The sequence below is a fragment of the Marmota marmota genome, unplaced genomic scaffold, assembly GCF_001458135.2.
Source record: "Marmota marmota marmota unplaced genomic scaffold, marMar, whole genome shotgun sequence".
NCBI classification, from domain to species: Eukaryota; Metazoa; Chordata; class Mammalia; order Rodentia; family Sciuridae; genus Marmota; species Marmota marmota.
Genome location: NW_025999869.1, coordinates 13188893 through 13208097, shown reverse-complemented (window position 1 = coordinate 13208097; position 19205 = coordinate 13188893). Strand labels below are relative to the sequence as shown.

The 19205-nt window shown below is 39.5% G+C and overlaps 1 protein-coding gene across 1 annotated transcript in view; it reads right to left on the bottom strand.

The window, feature by feature from the left end:
* The window catches only part of Atp10b (ATPase phospholipid transporting 10B (putative)), a 319009-nt gene that overhangs the window by 107853 nt on the left and 191951 nt on the right, over positions 1 to 19205 (bottom strand). The gene's annotated exons all lie outside the window — the stretch shown is intronic.

Genomic DNA, 19205 nt, shown 5'->3' with positions numbered 1-19205 from the left:
AAGAATCACATGGAAAATATACAACTGAGCTGTGGTAAGCATTTGGAAGCAGTTAAGGGGAGTAAGAAGTGTTAATGACACAGTTGGTGACACTGAGGGAAAAGCCCAGGTGTGGGCTCATGAGCTCAGCCCTGGAGGTGAGAATCCTAGAGCTGGTTGATGCCCGAGGCTGAACTGCCCACCTTCACCTTGCCCACCTTTTCTTTCCTTACTGAAAACTGAGAAAGACTATTCTTACTGTACCTTCTCGTGGGAACTTTGAAAGGAACAAATTGCACAAGACAGAAAAGAATGTCGACACCTTTTAAAACAAAGGGAAAGGTATTTTTTTTCTTTAGGATTTTTTTGCTTCTGAAATTTTCTGATAGTCATGACATTTCAGAAAAGCTCAGCTGTGTTCAGAACCTCTAATGGTGGGGAGAATGGCACAGGGAGGTTTTTCCATAGGTGCTAGAGGTGGCATGGCCGTGCTGATCACTGCTGGAGTCTTGGACATCAGCTGGTGGCTGGCGGTAGATGGTCATGCCCTCCTTCTTCCCCAACTCCACCTGGTGGTTTCTGAACCTGAGCCCTTGGCACAGTGATGCTTTTCTCAGATGGTGGAGGAATGTGGTCCACCTAGGCTCTTCTGCCTCCTGAATGGCTTTAATGGAACTTATGAGTAAAGCCGCAAGTGTCCTCATGGCCAAATGTTGCTTTAAGACTCAGAAATACAGGTCAACATGGTGGCGCATGCCTGTAATCCCAGCAGCTCAGGAGGCTGAGGCAGGAGGATCAAAGTCAGCCTCAGCAATTTAGTGAGGTCCTGAGCAACTAAGTGAGACCCTGTCTCTAAATAAAATATAAGAAAGGGCTGGAGATTGGGCTTCAGTGGTTAAACACCCCTAGCAGCAAAAAAAAAAAAAAAAAAAAAAAAAAGACTCAGAAATACATTATTCAAAGATTCAGTTTGCAAAGTTAGAAGTGGTGTATAATTGTTGTTCTCACTTAGTAAGCTCAGAGGATGATTCTCTTTTGAGTAAATGAATGAGTAAGTGTCAGGTATTATTAATCTTACTCTGAATGGCCCAGCCTGTCATTGTAAATATTATCACTTAGGAAAAAAAATGTTCCATTTCCAGTATGAATGGTAATATTTTATCTTCTTGATGCCCATATGATCAGAACCTCATCATAATTCTCCTCATAGCTTTAATCAACCCAAATGATTTTTAATCCATGACCCCAAGGCTGTTTGTTGGAAGCTTTTCAGAGTCTTAGCAAGCCCTTGTAGCAAGCATGAAAAAATAAATGCAATTACAGGTGCCCATCATAACATGACCAAAAGCAATATTATGACATTCATCAAGCCAGAAATAATATCATACATCTTCTTTCTCATTATAAGAAAATATGCCCCCTTCATGGATTCTTTTTTTATTGCAAAGGAAAAGGAAATGAAAAGATAACTCACAAATAGAGTTGAAAATACAAATGAGAAATTTTGCCTTGGCTAAGGCCATACACATCAGACTTTTCTCATTTTTAGCTGCTAACATCTTTTTAAATGAAGAGATTAAATTGATACAGGAGATGAAGGTATTTTAGAAGGGTGGTTTAAATGCCCATTTATCATAATCACATTCTTTCTAACAACATAAAATAAGCTTCTGTAAAAACGAAGCGAATGTAAGATAGGTGTCAAATCCTTGCATCTAGTTTGATGAGGAACTAGGTATTTTCCTAATTTCAAAGAATTCTTCCCAATCATGAATTCCAATGATAAAAATGATCATCCTGGTATGGTGAAATCTGGCGGACACCAAACAAATCAAGAGGGCAAAGCAAGTATCACCAATATCGGGATAAGCTGACCTCTTGTGCCTCCTGACAGGCCGTGCTGAGAAGAATGTGACCTCATTTCAGCAGGAACAATAACAAACCTCAAATTACAGGTTGCTCTACAAAATAATTGGCCTGTGCTTTTCGAGTCAAAAAGGTAAAGGAATTGTTTGATGGAAGGAAGCTTAAAAAGACGTAAGAATGGAATATCATCTGTGATTTGAATTGCACCCTAGACTAGAGGGGAGATAAATAGGTACAGAGGGCTTTATTACACAGTAGATGAGATTTGGATAGGAACTTAAAAATTAGGCCTCTGTGGGTGTTTGTGTGTGTGTGTGTGTGTATACATTTTTTTTTTTTTTTTTTTGTGGGACTGAAGATTGAACCCAGGGCCTTAGGCATGCTAGGAATGTATTCTACCACTGAGCTGCATCCCCAGTCTTAGATAAAGTATTTTAATAATGTCATATTTTCTGAATTTTGTGATAATAGGGTAGATAATTTTTTTAAAAAAAATCTTGTTCTTAGGGAATCTATCCTAAAGTAGTTAGGGTTAAGGGAAAATTGTCTCAAAGATTCAGAAAAAAAAAGTGTGTGTTTGAATATGAGTGTGGTCGCGGGCGTACACTCATGCTCACACACACACACACACACAGAGTGGAAGAATCGGGGGAGTCTTCCTGGGAAAAGGAATACTTATTAAAATAGTTCCCAAAAGACAATATAAGAGCTAGCAGAGAGGCTGGGGAATGGTGTTCTAGGTAGATGAACCAGTAGTAGAAACAGCAAGAAGTCCATAGGGGTGTCTCATGAAGACATGGAACTGGGGAACAGAGGCCAGCAAAAGTTGACACTAGAGAGGCAGAGCAGGGTCAGAGGGCCTGTTGAATCTCTTATGCTGAGAGGCAGTGTGTGTGTGTGTGTGTGTGTGTGGCTTCTCAAGTGTTTTAGGCAGAAAGTGACATGGTGTCATCTTGGACTCCACACATTATGCTAGCAAAGTAGGTAGGAATGGGTTGGAGTGTGGAGGCAGCCCTCCACCCACTGCCCGGTCTCCTCTACATAAAGTGCTTCCTGCCAACAGTGGGACAGGAACACAGGGCACTTCACGATTCTTTTATCGGAGGTGTGTTTTATTACTGCACCTGGAAGAGCCGCCCAAGGTCCTTCCTGTTACAGTCTGTCTCATCCTGCTTTTTCCTGAAACCACAGCTCCCACTATCAGAGGACATCAGGATTGCCTAGCTTTGCTAAGTCACGCTCGGATCACCTTGGCAACCCTCACAAGTACCCCAACATGACTTTCCTCTTGCCAGGATGTCCTCTAGATTATAGGGGGCATTTTTATGAGGTGTGCCATTAGCTTAATATCCTATTTTTATTTTTGGAAACTCATTGCCATTCCCAAACTTTCTTAATCATGCCCCATTCAGTTGACCTCAGTTCCTTCCTCTTTTTGATGAATCCAAATAAATCCCATCATTAGCAAATTCCATTTTTACAGGCAGGGGGCCAACTAAACAGATATTCACCAGATTAATACATACATATTGAATCCTTCTGCTGTATAAGAGCAGTAAACACTACACACGGATCTCTCTCCTTAGGAGCTTACTTGGGTGTGGCTGAGAGATTTTAAATGGACGCTTGGAGAGATAAATAGATATTCACCAACCAGGATAAGTATCACAAAGGAGAGCAGGGGGCAATTCGATTACATTTCAGTGGGGTTGAGTTTGTCCCTGAGGAGGTGGGGCTTGAGCTGAGATCAGGGAATGAGCAGGGGAAGCAGGATGCAGCAGACCAATTCTCTAAAAACATGTGAATCAGTTGGACAGGACCATGGGCCATGGTGGGTGGAGGTGTTTGGGGGGGTACTATGCAATCAAGATCTATACTTAGATTTTTTTTTTGGTTTTAAATTGTTATTGTTCTTCGCACTGGTTTTATTAGATGCTAACTGGTTTAGGAAAACCAGTTTTATCAGGATTTTAACTAGTTTTATCTCTTTTATCACAATTTTAAGAAGATATTTTCTAAGCTTGCTTGTATGATAGGTAGATATTTTGCCCATCAATTCTTGGGAAGCACCTTGCTCTGAGACTTCCAGTGAGTAATCAGTAGGGTTTAGCTGATGACTCTCTGTGTTTGATGGAGACACATTTAGTGACTTACTTGAGCACACTCTTGAGACCCTGTTGGAAATTTCCATTGACAACCAGTATATTACCCTGATATTAGAATTAATTAGAATCTAATAAAGCTGGGTCATCAATTAACCACGGAATTTTTAAAGTAATCTATCCTCAGGACAAAATGTGTAAATCTCACTAAGAATTTTCTACTACTAGACAATAAACACACAATAACCATCTTGGAAGAAATGACCTGAAGTTGGCACTTCCTTGAATTGGTGAATTCTATCAGTCTTCCTCAAATGGTGACCACTCTTGAATCACATTCCCAATTTTTACCACACCCAAATATGTGTTTAATTAAATGCAGTTATACTTTATTTAAATCAAATTGCCTCTTAAAAGCTTAAATGTTGACTTTGTGCTAATGTTAGCTTTGTGCTAAAAGCTTCGATATCTGAAACTAAGAAGCTTGATATATATGCATATTTTAAATAGGAATTGCCAATAGGAAGTACTTTGTATTAATAAAAAAGTAGTTTGTGCATTAATAAAAAGTACTTTCTGCTAGTAGGGGCTATTATAACAGTACCCAGTAGACCTCACAGATTGATCCTATGCCCAACTCTTCAAAAAAAAATGTCTTTCAATCTGGGTCCTGACAGAGATAGTCAATTGTCTTCTAATACTTTTAAGTACTTCCCGTAGAGCCCAACATCCCCTGTAGGTAGAAGAAGCTGTGAAACAAGTTCTGGACATTAGGTGATGAGCAAAGCAGGGTAATTCACATCTGGGTCCCTGATAGGACCTTCTGAGTTTGGCTTCTTTTTCTTAACATAATGTTCTCAAATTACATCCATTATTCTGCAAATGACATCATTTCATTTTACTTTATGGCTGAATAAAACCATATTGTGTATATATACCACAGTTTCTTTATTCTTTGGTTGATAGATACCTAGGATGGTTTAGCTACTGTAAATTGTTCTGCTATAAACATGGGTATGCATGTATGACTGTAGTATGATAACTATTCTTCAGGATAAATACCAAGGAGAGGAAAATCTGGGTCAAATAATGGCTTCATACCTAGGCTTTTTGGGAATGTCCATGCTAATTTTCACAGTGGTTGTACAAATTGTCAATCCCACCAGTAATGTAAAAGTGTTCCTTTTTTCACATCCTCTTCAGTATTTATCATTATTATTTGTATTCTTGATGACTGCTATTTTCACTAGTGAGAGATGAAAACTCAGTGTGGTTTTGATTTGCATTTCCCTAAATGCTAATGAGGTTGAACATTTTTGTCATATATTTGTTGGCCATTTGTATTTCTTCTTTTGAGAAGTGTATTTAGTTTACTTCCCCTTTTTTAATTGGATTTTTTGGTGTTTTTTTTTTAACTTCTTTATATATTCTGGATATAAATCTTTTGTCAGAAGAGTAACTAGCAAAGATTTTCTCTTATCCTGTAGGCTCTCCAACTTCTTGTTTCCTCTGCTGTGCAGTAGTAGCTTTTTAATTTGATACCATTCCATTATTCACCTTTGGCATTATTTCCCAAGCTTTATGGTTCCTATTGAGAAAGTCATTGCCTGTGCTTATATGTTGGTGTGTTGACCCTGTTTTCTTGTAGGAGTTTCATAGTCTAATTTCTAGATCTGGTCTAATTTCTAGATCTTTGATCCATTTTGAGTTGAATTTTGTGGAGGGTGAGAAGTGAGCCTCTAGTCTCATTCTTCTACAGTTTTCCCAGCACTTTTTTGTTAAAAAGGCCATCTTTTCTTGGATGTATATTTTGGCGCCTTTGTCAAGGATGAGATGACTGCCTCTGTGTGGGTTTGCCTCTGAGCTTTCTATACTGTATCATTAGTCTACATATCTGTTTTTTTTATGCCAGTACCATGAAGTTTTTATTACTATAGTTCTGTAGTCTAATTTGAAGTCAGGTATTGTGAAACCTCCAGCTTTGCTTTTTTGGCTTAGAATTTCTCTGACTATTCTGGGTTTTCTATTCTTCCAAAGGAATTTTAGGACTAGTTTTTTCTAGTTCTGTGAAGAATATCATTGGTATTTTGAAGGGTGTTGCATTGACTCTGTATATTACTTTTAGTAGTATGGCCATTTTAACAATATGAATTCTGCCTCTCCACGAACATGGGAGGTCTTTTCATCTTCTTGTGTCTTTTTCCATTTCTTTCTTCAATGTTCTGTAGTTTTATCATAGAGATCTTTGAACTGCTTTGGTTAGATTTATTCCTATGTATATTATTATTTAAGTTATTGTGAATGGAATTATTTTCTTGATTTCTTTCTCAGAAGATTCATTATTGGTATGTAGAAAAGCTGTTGATTTTGTAACCTGCTACTTTGCTGATTTGATTATCAGCACTAGCCATCTAAATATGGGCTTATATCGCCTACAAACAGCGATACTTTGACTTCTTTCTTTTCTATTTTTATCCCTTATATTTCCTTTCTCATCTAATTGCACTGAATGTCTAGCTCATTCTCAAGGTTGGAAGAAATTGTGTGATTATTTCCCCAAAGAGGTTATTCATTCCATTAACCTGTGTCTAACAACCCTCTTCAATTCCATTGCTTCTTAAATTTGGTCTTATTGTTCCATAGTTCTGTGTATTCAGATTACGGTTACTTATTTCCTATTAATACTGTCTGAATGTTCAAGGTTAACCACTTTGTATTCTAGCTTTGAGACTATCTTCAGCAAGGTCTAGTCTATTAGAGAGACTTTAAAACTGAATGTTTGACTTATTATGTCTTTCAGTGCTAACATTTCTGTTTCTTTTTAAACATCTCTATTTTCCCTATTGAATTTCTTATTATTCTATACTAACTTCCTTGATTCATTCTGTATTCTTTTGGAATTCATTTGTCATCTTTGTAACTATTCTTTTCATTTCTTTATCTGATATTTTCTCTACTTCAAGATCTTTGGAGTCAGTTGCTGGATAATTATGAACTTTAGGAGATGTTTTGTTACCTTGTTTTTTTTTTTCATATTTCTTGTATTCCCTTGTTAGGTTTTATGCATCTCCTGGGATGAATTTCTCTTCCACTCTTATATGTGGGACTTTTTTTTTTTTTTAGGGCACAGCCTTCTCTTTCTAAAGTGTCCTGGAGTGATCTAGATCGAATCCCCCTCAGAGGTGTGGCATCCACAGCCCTTGTGTTAGCTCTCTGTTTTTGCTGTAGTAATGGGAGTTTGTGAGTGGGAACTGTGGTCCATCCCTAGCCATTCCTACCGTGGGGCATGGTTATAAATTTGGATTTCTTGGTCTCTTCTATGTTTTGAAGTGTAACTGAAATTTGAGTATTGCTAACTTGTAAGTGGAACAAGGTGCAGTATCTTTTGGCTGGTTTAGTTCAGCAGCAGAGTCTCTACCCTGTGAACTTGTAGTGTCCCTGTAGATTCCCAGAATCTCACAGAAAAGGGGAAATAATAGCTGTAACTGCTGCAAAGAATACACAGCATTAAGTATCTGGTGCCTGTTATGACATGCACAACACTAATTACCACAGAAGCAGAAATGGTGAGGTAATTGCCAACAGCAAAACCAATAAATAACTTTAAACTATATCTGGCATTAAAGCAAATGATAGGTGTCAACTATGTCATCTACGGCAGTAATAATTGCAACAATATGAACAGTGGGGCAAATAGTTCTTAAGTGGTAAAAATGCAGTTCATTAAGAGAAAATGTATAGGAAGGTAGGAGAGTTTAAAAGGTCAAGATATGAACAGAGAATGTAGAAGAGATTTAGCAAGTGATGATTTTAAAGCAGAGAAAGAACAAAAGGAAACCAAACCCCAAATCAAAATAAACAATCTCAAACCCTAACCCTTAAAAGACAAGGAAGAATAACTATATTAATAAATGCTAAAAATGAGAAAGAGGAAACAAATATGTATATGCATATATGTCTACAAACCAATCAGCACAGCAAGCAAAACACACACCAAAAAGATTCTAAATGAAAAAAAGAATTATCTCCACTGAGGTGTCAACTACTGATAGGAATGGATGGGTTACTGCCTCTGCCCAACTGTCCTTTCCATTTCTTCTTAGACTATGTACTGAGAGAGAGAGAGAGCACATGCACAGGTGCTGAGGGTTGTTAACCTTATCTTCTTGTGTCACTCACTGAGCTGTCACTCGGAATAGGCTAAAATGGAGCTTGTTGAAATAACTCCCAGCTTCCCTTCTCACCAGTATGAGGTAAGACAGAATGGGAAGTGCTGTCAGTTGGAGTTTCACCTGCACAGACCAGATCCATGCATTCCCAGAGTGGGCTGCTGAAGTTCTATAATGGAGTTCCAGTGACTGGGGCTTAGAGGGTGTGTAGGTGGTATCTTCTTTGGAGAGATTAGATCAACACAGCCTGAGGACCTGGCAGCTGCTGATCTCTGTCAGGTGTCGGGATCTCAGGAGCCTCCCAAGAATTCTACTTGCAGGCTGGGAAGCCAATCCTCCATACACTCTGCTGCTCAAGGGCACAACCTTCCCAGGCTTAGTCCTTGGGCATGTTCACACCTGCCTGTTCAGTTTCCTGACCCTCTTCAGGTGGTCATGTGAGCCACCAACTCAAAGGGAAAGCAAGTTGGACTCCCCTTCATTTTTCTGACATGAATCCCCCGGGATACAATCTTCTCTTTACCTGTTTCACTCATGTTCTGCTAGATACATGCTAGGCCACATATTAGGTGTTTGCCAGGCAGTATGGCAATATTTGCTATGTGAGCCAGTATTTTTATGTGTAGTAGATCCTGTTGCAATACATTACAAACTTAAAGGGATTGCCAATTTCATGGTAAAAATTCCTATTTCTGTATTTTCTTACTCCATGAAAACTGAAATAGCTAGTCTTGGGTGAAGGTTGTGAATTCTTTGATAACAAAAAAAAATTATGTTAGAGCTCTGAAGTTTGGAAAATACTGTTGAGGTTAAAGGAGCCTAGAACTAAGAGTGGGGTCATCAGTGAGATGTGGAAAAGAAGATCAGTAGTGCAGAATTCCTGTCCTGATACAATGACTGGAGAGATGAGATACATACACACATGAAAAGGTAACTGGACAGGCTTTCAATGGAGAATTAAAGAGAAGATGGTAAGCACCAGAAGTAGTCAGAGATGGAAGAAAACATGGATAACTAAGGTGGCAACCTTCCTGAAGAAGTGCAAGTAACCATTTAGTGATTTGAAGTGTTGGGTATCCAGAGCAGGCCAGATGGGTAACTGGGAACCTTAACATCTCACCATGTCAGACCCCCTGCAGCAGAAGCTCTAGGTGTGGAGGTGGGAAGCTTTCAGTGTTGAGCAGCCCCTACATCACAGTAAAGTAGGGGTGGCCACACAGCAAACCTGAAGAGACTCCACTTAATATGCGTTACCTATCTTTTCTATTGAAAGCTGAATTACCTATTCCCATTTTCTTCCCTGTTTCGAGAATGATTTCCCAGGTATCTTTCCAGTGAAAAAGATCTGGGAAAGGAAATGACAAGGCAGGCAATCTTTTCTGAGAGACAAGTAAAATGAGATGCATAATTTCATTTTTAATATCCCTCCAGGCAGAAATGTGTTTTCACTTAAAAGTTGTTTTATAGATTCTTTTGGTTTGTAGACAAAATAATTAAGTTGGGTCTAATTAAAAGTGAATAAATTGCTTGCAGAAGCTGGAATATATCAGTGTTGATCTGAAGGGTGAAGAAAGTTGTCCAAAGTCCATAAAGCTGAAGGCAATTAACAGATAATAATACATATTGACTGACTTGATTCACTGCACTCAAACATATGCATGGCACCAAATTACATTGCTGACATAAAACGCAGAAATGATAGAATTAAGTGGAGACAGGGAGCAGGACCTGAGAAACTTGGGAGATTTGTTAAATTCAAAATAACTGGGCACCTGGTTTAGTGCAAAGTGATGAGACCAGATTCGCAAAGGGGAGTGAGAAAAACTCAAAGAGTAACTGCTTCTAGAATTTCTTTCAGGAAGGAATGTGCTCTGATCAGCAACTGGGATGAAAGACAAGGGGACAGAATTAAGGGGAAGGGAAGGAGAATTTGGAAAAATAACTGAAAACATGGTGATTTGGATCATAGCAGTTTATCTATTGGAAGAAGGGACAGGGGAATTTTTTTTTTAAAGAAGTGAAATGTCCACTTAAAATATGAGACACAGAATTATAATGTCCTTCCATGTTACTTTAAGATTCTTATTAAAACTTTAAAACAGAGTTGCTCTGTTTGGTTTCACATGACTGGAGGTAGAGGTCTCTAAGTCAAGGAGGAAGAATTATTCCCAGCTTTGGCTCAGTGACATGGAAGAAGATAAAAGAAAAGCCACAAGAAAGAAAAACAAGAAATAGCAAATGCTGGAAATTAGAACCAGAGATAACTGGGAGAAACATATGTCCTGAGGAATTACAAAAGCTGTGGGGGGAAACGGCATTGGGGTTTCATGAGGATATGGGACTAGGGTTCACCTTGATCTCATGTAGACCTTAAAGGGCAGAATAAGGTGAGCCCAGATAGCTGGCTCATACACCCTGCTAATCAGTTGTGTGACCCTGGGCAAGTCATTCTTCTCTTTGGGCCCTAGTTCATTCTTCTATAAAATAAGAAAATTGGGATAGGTGCTCACATATGCGTCTTTCATCTCGGGTTTCATTCTCAGCCATACTATGTGAAGTCGGGGCATAATGGACCTTTCCAGGGGGCAGCTTATTTCCACCCCAGATGGCAGCCTCAACTCTCAATAAAAGCTAAACGACTTCACAGGGCATGATTGCTAAGTGGCTGATCCCTTCCTTCTCATTCCAGGAATGGAGACTTCCATTTGTTTAGGTCGAGTTTCCTCTCACATGTGATTTGAGCCAGACATTTTCATAGTTCCAAAGGAAAAAACTGAACATTTTCGTCTCTGTCCTCTTTTATATTAGATTAATAGAATAACTAGACCAAAAGGCTTCCAAGTTCTGGGCCCAAAATAGGGAGGAATTCTGGAAAAGATCCAACTGTCCATTGGATATGGCTACTAGGACATCTCCCAAGGATGTCAATCTCAGTTTGCCTGCAGGTAGATGGTTGATTTAATCTCCATGCATATGGCACTGCCACCTCGTTCCCACCTTGTGGAGTGGCAACACTATTCTTTTAGTTGCCTAAACCTATCCTCTCTCCCCCAAGTGTTTCATCAAGTCCTGTTGATTTTAAACCATAAACTTTAAGTTCTTTCCATTTTTCTCTGGGCCAGTGCTACCAACCCTTCTCATGTCTTGGTTTACTCAAATGACTTCATGTTGTATCCCTGGCTTCCAATGTTTCTCCCAATCTGTTTTCCACAGTGAATCCAGAAAGGCATTGTCAAACTGTAAACCCACGGGTGCCACCACCTCGTTTACAACCTTTTCCTGGTTTCCGTTTTCCTCAAATAAGGAACGACATTTTGACAGAGCCTGCAGCTCTTCTGTGAACCCACTTACCTCTCTCACCGACGCCATCTTGTTGGGCTCCTTCTTCCTCTAGTCATAAGTAAATTCTTTTCTTTTCTGTCATTTTTCTCTGTCATACCATTGACTCTAGCACTCTCTACCCCTCTCCCCTTCCCCAGATGCTTAGCTAATTTCTGTGCATTCTTTAAGACACAGAGGTTACCTCCCCCAGAAAGGCTTCCTGGACCTCTGAAGTATATAGTTGAGAGGGGCATGTGCTGTGTATACTCTGTCCTTGTCCCATTTTACCTCTTATTTCTGTGCATTGATTATGGACTTGTCCGAATTGAGGGTTTCTACAGGCCACAATCTACCCTAAGGCCTCTTGGAAGCAGCCACCTTTGCTTCCGGGGGATAGTCCCTACTCTACCCCAGCACCTTGTGAGGACACTCACCACTTCAGATCTTCCCAGGTGCAATGACTAGCCTCAAAGGTAAGCTAGATTTGTGCAATGAATAAAATCCCCAAATTTGCAATTTATTATTATTATTTTTTAAATTCAAAACCTTCATTCTTATTATCCCATTTTCTTCCCTGAATACTCCTGGGAGGTTGGATGGGTGTCTATCATAGTGGTTCTCTGCAACACAAGTGTGAAGTTTCTCAGTATTCCCATGGAGAAGCTCTCTGTAGTTACGGATTTAGAGCTCATAGAAATTTCCTTTTCTTGGGGCCAGGTTTTGGAAGTATAACAAAAAATATTGGGAGTGCATCAAGACAACATAGTAAATAAACAGCATCAACATAAATGGCATTTAATAACAATATGTATGATGTGATTTCTCTTTGGATCTGCTTCCTAGAATCTAATGCTTGCCTCTCCTAGCACAACAAACTTGCTATAAATTCTTTTTTTTTTTTGCAGCTAGCATCTGTTATAAAGCATTAAAACGAAATCGCTCTGATCCTATGACTCAGGGCTTTAGAGTTCCTTGAATCTCAGAGACTGTTGAGTAATAGACTTTTGAGACACATGAGTGATCAGGAAGTGTTGCTGAAACCACCCTTCCATTACCCAGGGCTTCAAATTCTCATGCCCACTAAGAAGGATTTCTGGCCAAAGAACTTGTAATGGGATGGTGTCTCACATCAAAGCCTCCTCCAGGAAACCCAGGGATCCCCATTTACCTGTTTTGGATGTTCCTCATCTATTATTTCTCATATGCTATCTTTATTTCAAAGCCTATAGTTCCCCATTTTCTTAGAAATGAATAGATATTTGCATATACTGGACCTGAAATTGCCTACATCAACTAGATGATCTGCAGAAGTAAATTTGTTTATATAGGATTTTCATGTATGATGAAATTGTGGCTTAGAGAATGGCTGGGTAAACTGGAATTTTTCCGTATGATGAATCTAAGTGCTTTTTTGATATAATATTTATAATGATGTATAATTAATATTTTGATATTACTTATATAACATTTAACTATATAAATGTATATAAAACGTATTTATGTGTGTATACATATGCACATATATATAAGTGGTGATAATAAACAACAAAAATGAATTGATGTTAGGTGGCTATTTTTTGGTACCAGGGATTGAACTCAGGGGCACTCAACGACTGAACCACATCTCCAGCCCAATTTTATATTTTATTAGAGTCAGTTGAGTTGCTTAGTGCCTCACTGTTGATGAGGCTGGCTTTGAACACATGTTCCTCCTGTCTCAGCCTCCTGAGCTGCTGGGATTATAGGTGTGCGTCACCATGCCTGGCTTAAGTGGCTTTCTTAAGTCACAAAGATAGTGAGTAACAGAGTTCAAGTCAGTTCCTTTATTTACAGCCCGAAATCCATGACCCTTGGTTTTTCTTTTTTTTTTTTTTTTTTTTTTTTNTTGCAGAATCACATCAGTTACACATCCATTGATTTACAAATTGCCATCCTAGTGTCTGTTGTGACCCTTGGTTTTTCTACCTCAATGTGATGCAGAATTCCACAGGTGCTTCCCTGTAGCCTGAGGCATCTGATATCGCCCTGGGGGATTTGTTTAAAAATAACCTTCAGGGCCTGGCTCCAAATTCCTTAATAGGACACCCATAGCACAAGAGTTAAAATCAAGAATCAACAAATGGGTCTTACTCAAACTAAAAAGTTTTTTTTTCTCAGCAAGAGAAACAATAAGAGAGGTAAATAGGGAGCCTACATCCTGGGAACAAATATTTACCCCTCACACGTCAGATAGAGCTCTAATCTCCAGAGTATACAAAGAACTCAAAAAATTAAACAAGAAAACAAATAACCCAATCAAGAAATGGGCCAAGGATCTGAACAGACACTTCTCAGAGGACATACAATCAATCAACAAATACACGAAAAAATGCTCACCATCTCTAGCAATCAGAGAAATCCAAATCAAAACCACCCTAAGATACCATCTCACTCCAGTAAGATTGGCAGCCATTATGAAGTCAAACAATAACAAGTGCTGGCAAGGATGTGGGGAAAAGGGTACACTTGTACATTGCTGGTGGGACTGCAAATTGGTGCAGCCAATTTGGAAAGCAGTATGGAGATTCCTTGGAAAGCTGGGAATGGAACCACCGTTTGACCCAGCTATTCCCCTTCTCAGACTCTACCCAAAAGATCTTAAAAGAGCATACTGCAGGGACACAGCTACATCAATGTTCATAGCAGCACAATTCACAATAGCTAGATTGTGGAACCAACCCAGATGCCCTTCAATAGATGAGTGGATTAAAAAAAATGTGGCATTTATACACAATGGAATATTACTCAGCACTAAAAAATAACAAAATCATGGCATTTGCAGGGAAATGGATGGCATTAGAGCAGATTATGCTAAGTGAAGCTAGCCAATCCCTAAAAAACAAATGCCGAATGTCTTCTTTGATATAAGGGGGGGTGACTCAAAACAGCAGGGAGGAAGAGCGTGAGAAGAAGATTACCATTAAATAGGGACGAGAGGTCCATGGGAATGGGAGAGAGAAGGGGAATTACATGGAAGATGGAAGGAGACTCTGATTGTTATGCAAAATTACATATAAGATGGTATGAGGGGCAAGAAAAAAAGAGAGAAATGTGTCACAATAGATTGGGTAAAGAGAGGTGATGGGAGGGGAGGGGGGATAGGGAGGGCAGCAGAATACAATAGACACTAGTATGGCAATATATATAAACGTGACTGTAAAACCAATGTGATCCTGCAATCTGTACACGTGGGAAAATAAGAATTCACACCCCATTTGAATCAAATGTATGATATGTCAAGATCATTGTAATGTTTTGAGCAACTAATAAAAAAATTTTAAAAAATAACCTTCATATTTGAGAATACTTTTGGTTACTAGAAAAATTGCAAAGATAATACAGATTTCTTCACCTGAAATTCTCCCAGTCCCACGAAACCTGTAGAAAGGCTCTATAAGGAGACCGTGTCCTAGAATCTCTTATGAGACCACAAAACCACAAGCCCAGGGACAGGCAAGGAAAGGAAAGACGAAAAAGGAAATGGGAAGAAAGTAGAGAAACAAGTTTCAACATTCCATTACTCCTCTGGCTACTGTGGCCAGGGCTCTTGGAGACACAGGGAATTAAAATAGTGATCAAGCAAACGGCACCCAGGAGCTTGAAGGAGGAGAGAGACATCCATGACTGGACAGCTTGGGGAAGGTCAGGCACCACATTGCCTCTAGAAACATCTGCCTGCTGAGGACAGCATCTCAGGCTTGATTCTCCCCTCTTCATTAAACCTCAAGTGTTGACCAGAGACCCTGGATATTGAGAAAACCCACTGGCACTGTTTTCCTGTTCCTTTCTGATTGTGTTTTGATGGAGGCTCCTGAGGCAGACCTGCTGACATCTCCTGATGCCCAGGGGGTTGGCAACTATTGAAACATTTTTAGGATTTTGTGGGAGTTTTGTTGTCTAATTTATAGAACAAAATTAGCATTATCTCTAGGGTACTTTGACTTCTTTTTCTGTTATAGGAAATTGAGATAAAAGTAAATTAGCACATGTAGGTATCTAGACTCAAACCCCCCACTCCTACCCCCTAATAATTTCATTCTGTCCTTTCATCAAAGGGCCAAGGAGATAACACCCCATCTGGTGAGTGGATAATTTATTTCAACGTTTCTCAATCTTTTCTGAGTTTTGCATGTGGGGATTTGGTGACGTTTCACATCTCCATTATAATGGTTTCTGTCACATTGCTTCACAGTTATGCAGCCTGCACATACTTCATCTAGGCAACTTTTATTTTCCTTGGAGCATTAGTAAAACAAATGATTTTGCTGTCTAGCCATGCGGATGGGACACTGCTGAGCAGAGTCAGGGAGGGTGCCTTTGAAGGAGGCAGCAGACGTGTGGGTTTTGGAGTCTGAAACGTCGCAGGGTGCACATTGAGAAGAGAAGTAAAGGCAAGTTTGAGCTAAATCTCCCTTCTGCTGTGCTCCTGGGGCACTGAGACTTGTACAGTGATGAAAATATTTACTCTTAACTATGATTTGATGTATCTGCAAGATGCCAACCAAACAAATTTCTTGAATTATGGCATGGATTAAATGCCCCCAAGAGACTAAAACCCAGACGGTGTGTATTGTGTATTGGCACCAGGATAGCAAACAGGCAAACGATACACTCCACAGAGGGGGGCAACTGATCTGCATGCACACGGGAACTTGAGACATGACAGATACAGGCTTGCAAGTCAGTGCAGACAGATGGACCACTCAATAAAGTGTTGCGCTCACTGGTAACCCATGTAACAATGGCAACAACAACAGTAAATAGTTTCCACTTCACATCACACACATTCAGTTCCAGGTGCACTAAGGACCTCCCTCCTGGGGAAGGGGAATTTAAAACCAATACAGGAGAATGGTCCTTATGCTTCCAGGGCAGGAGGGAACTCTAGAGTTACAGGCATCAAGGATTAACTAAAGACTAATAGATCTGACTGCATTAAAATTTCTATGCCTTAAACAAGGAAAGACCAGTCACAGATTGGGAGGAGATGCTAGTAACATTATTACATAGATGAATTACAAAAAAAAAATATATAATAACAACAACCCAGGAGAAAAATAGGAAATGATAGGAACAGGTTGCTTATACAAAATTATTCCCAGCTGTGCTAGTAAACAGGGACATAAAAATTAAAATAATGATGAGATGGTGCCTTGTTACACCATCAGATTGGCCTTCGAAGTCTAATGAAGTTGAGATTTGGCAAAGCGGAGATGCAACAGGAAAATTGTCATGGCCAGTTCTGGAAACCAAGTTAGATTCCAAGGGCACATGTCCTGGAGCCAGCTTGTCTACTCCTAGTAGTCACACTGGAGAAACTTGCACATGTGCACACAAGAAGATCTATTTCGCAGTGTTTATTACAGTATCATTGAGTCAAAGTTAAAAATGGAAATAATGCCTATCTAATGGTAGAATGAAAAATATAAATTTAGCCTATTCATAAAGTGGTAATGTTATATGGCCGTTAAGGTTGAATTGTATTATGAAAAGAGCAGAATAAGAAGTCTCATTAAGGTCTAATTATTATTTTGCTTTAGGTACTACGATAAGCACTTTGCATGTGATTATTAACTCATGTGGTTCCCATGAAAACCCTTGATAGCGGTATTATGAGATTCTGCATTTTATAAATGAACACAATAAGGTACAGAAAAGTTTAATAATTACTCAAAGGTCTCATAGGTGTTAGAGGTAGAGCTAGGCTATGAACTAGGCATTCTAACCACAGGCCTGGTCTTTAAACACCACACTTGCCTCATCAAACAGAATGCTGAGCCACACAGGATAATGTTGGACAAAACATTCAGTTTGGAAGATGATCTGTATAGCAAGATTCCACATTATAGGGTTAGGTTTAGCTACAGTTAGTGGCTTACCAGAGGTATTTACTTATGACATAAAACATGTGTAGAAGTAGGTAGTCTAAGGCTGATAGGGAGGTTCCAAGGCCATGAGAGACCCAGATCTATCTGTTCTGTTATCTTTAGTTTTGGTTTCCAACATCAAGGCCACTTCATGAATGAAAGGGCTATTGGTACATTATCCACTGTAGTCATGTTTCAAGCAGGACAAGGAAATGCCGACTGATTTCTTTTTTCTTTCTTTCTTTTTTTTTTTTTAAAAGATTGAAGCAAAAGTTTAGTCTCACTTACTTGCTTTAATCTCATTGGCTGCCCCAACAGTTTTAAGAAATTTCCAGAAAAAACTATGTACTCTGTAAGAAAAGTACCAAAGGAGCAGGCAACCAGGGATTTCTGTCAAAAATACCATTTACATAAAGTTTCCAACAATACTACATTTTGAGTATGCAAAATGATTGTTTTTATACTGAAATAAGTATATATAAAGTCTAACACTCTCATGGGAATAATTAATACCAGATTTAGGATAGCAGTTATATTTGGAGAGGCAGGAAGGAAAGGGAGACACAATAAATTGTGTCCCTCATTTTTAATGTACTTATTGCACTTAATGTAATGCAAAAATGACAAGATTACATTTGGTAACTTGAATGAAGGGTAAGGCGGGGGTGGTGGTGGTATATATGTGTCTCCAATTCTCTAGATCCCCAAGAACTGCCCTCACTGAACTTGGGGCAGTTTGTTCTAAAGTGAAGTTTTTGAAGAATATCTTCTTTACTAGCAACGAACCAGTTGAGAGTTTATCAAATGCCACATAATAAGTCCTTTTGCAAGTATTAACTTATTTAATTATTGAGCTAAGGACTTGTTATTTACATAGTACAGAAGAAGAAACTGGGGCTCAGAGAGGTTAAACATCTTCCCCCTGACCCTCCAGCTCACAGGGGGCTATAATCCACCCTTGTCTGACTCCAGAACCCGGCTCAAAACCATATGCTGTACTGAGACACTGGGAGAGCTCTTGGTGTTGAGTCACATGCCCACTTTCTAGGGAGGACTCTGGTGTGTACCTAAAACAAGACCCAGGGATAAGGTGGATGTAGGGTCAGGAATGTTGAAACAGGCTGGATTTCCCTTGCGCTTAGTGCGGTCTTAGTTTGAGAGGGGTGCCTAGGGCCAGGGATAAAGGAGAAAGCAAGACAGGGGATGACTGTACCTTTCTAGAAACTGAAGAAATAAAGAAGGATTTGCAACCTTCTGTCATTCACAGTCTTGCCTCTGCAGGGCAGGAAGCAGTGAGGTGCTGGAGGAAGAAAGTGTGGCCAGGAAGAGTCTCCATATGCTGATGCTCCTAGTGTCCTTTTTCTAAAATCTAAGCCAGGGCCTGACACCTGCCACTCTGCCTGCTCCCTTTGTGGCCCCTCTGGAGTGCTCCTTGAGGACAGGAACCTTGTCTAGCTCATGATCTCCCACAGCAGTGACACACGGTAGGAACTTAAATGTTTATTGAATAAACAGATGGAGAAACAAATGAATAAAAGTAAACTCATAGGACTGAGGATCAGTGGAGTTCTGTGGTCTAAGGTTAGTGCTTAGTGCAACAGACAGAAAATTATTCCTGGAGGGCAGAGGCCAATGCATGTGTACTTCTATACTTTGCCCCAGCCCTGTACCCATCGTAGTGCTTGCTAAAAACTGCCGAGTTGAACTGAGATAGATTATCAAATAAAAACAAGGATTTCTAATAATAAACTGGAATAGTGTTGGGGCATTCCAGAGAACCGTATGTAAAGAGCTTCCCTTTGAGGACCACCATTCCAAATTTCTGATTCAAAACTCATCTATAGCAGGGCGCTGTGGAGCAT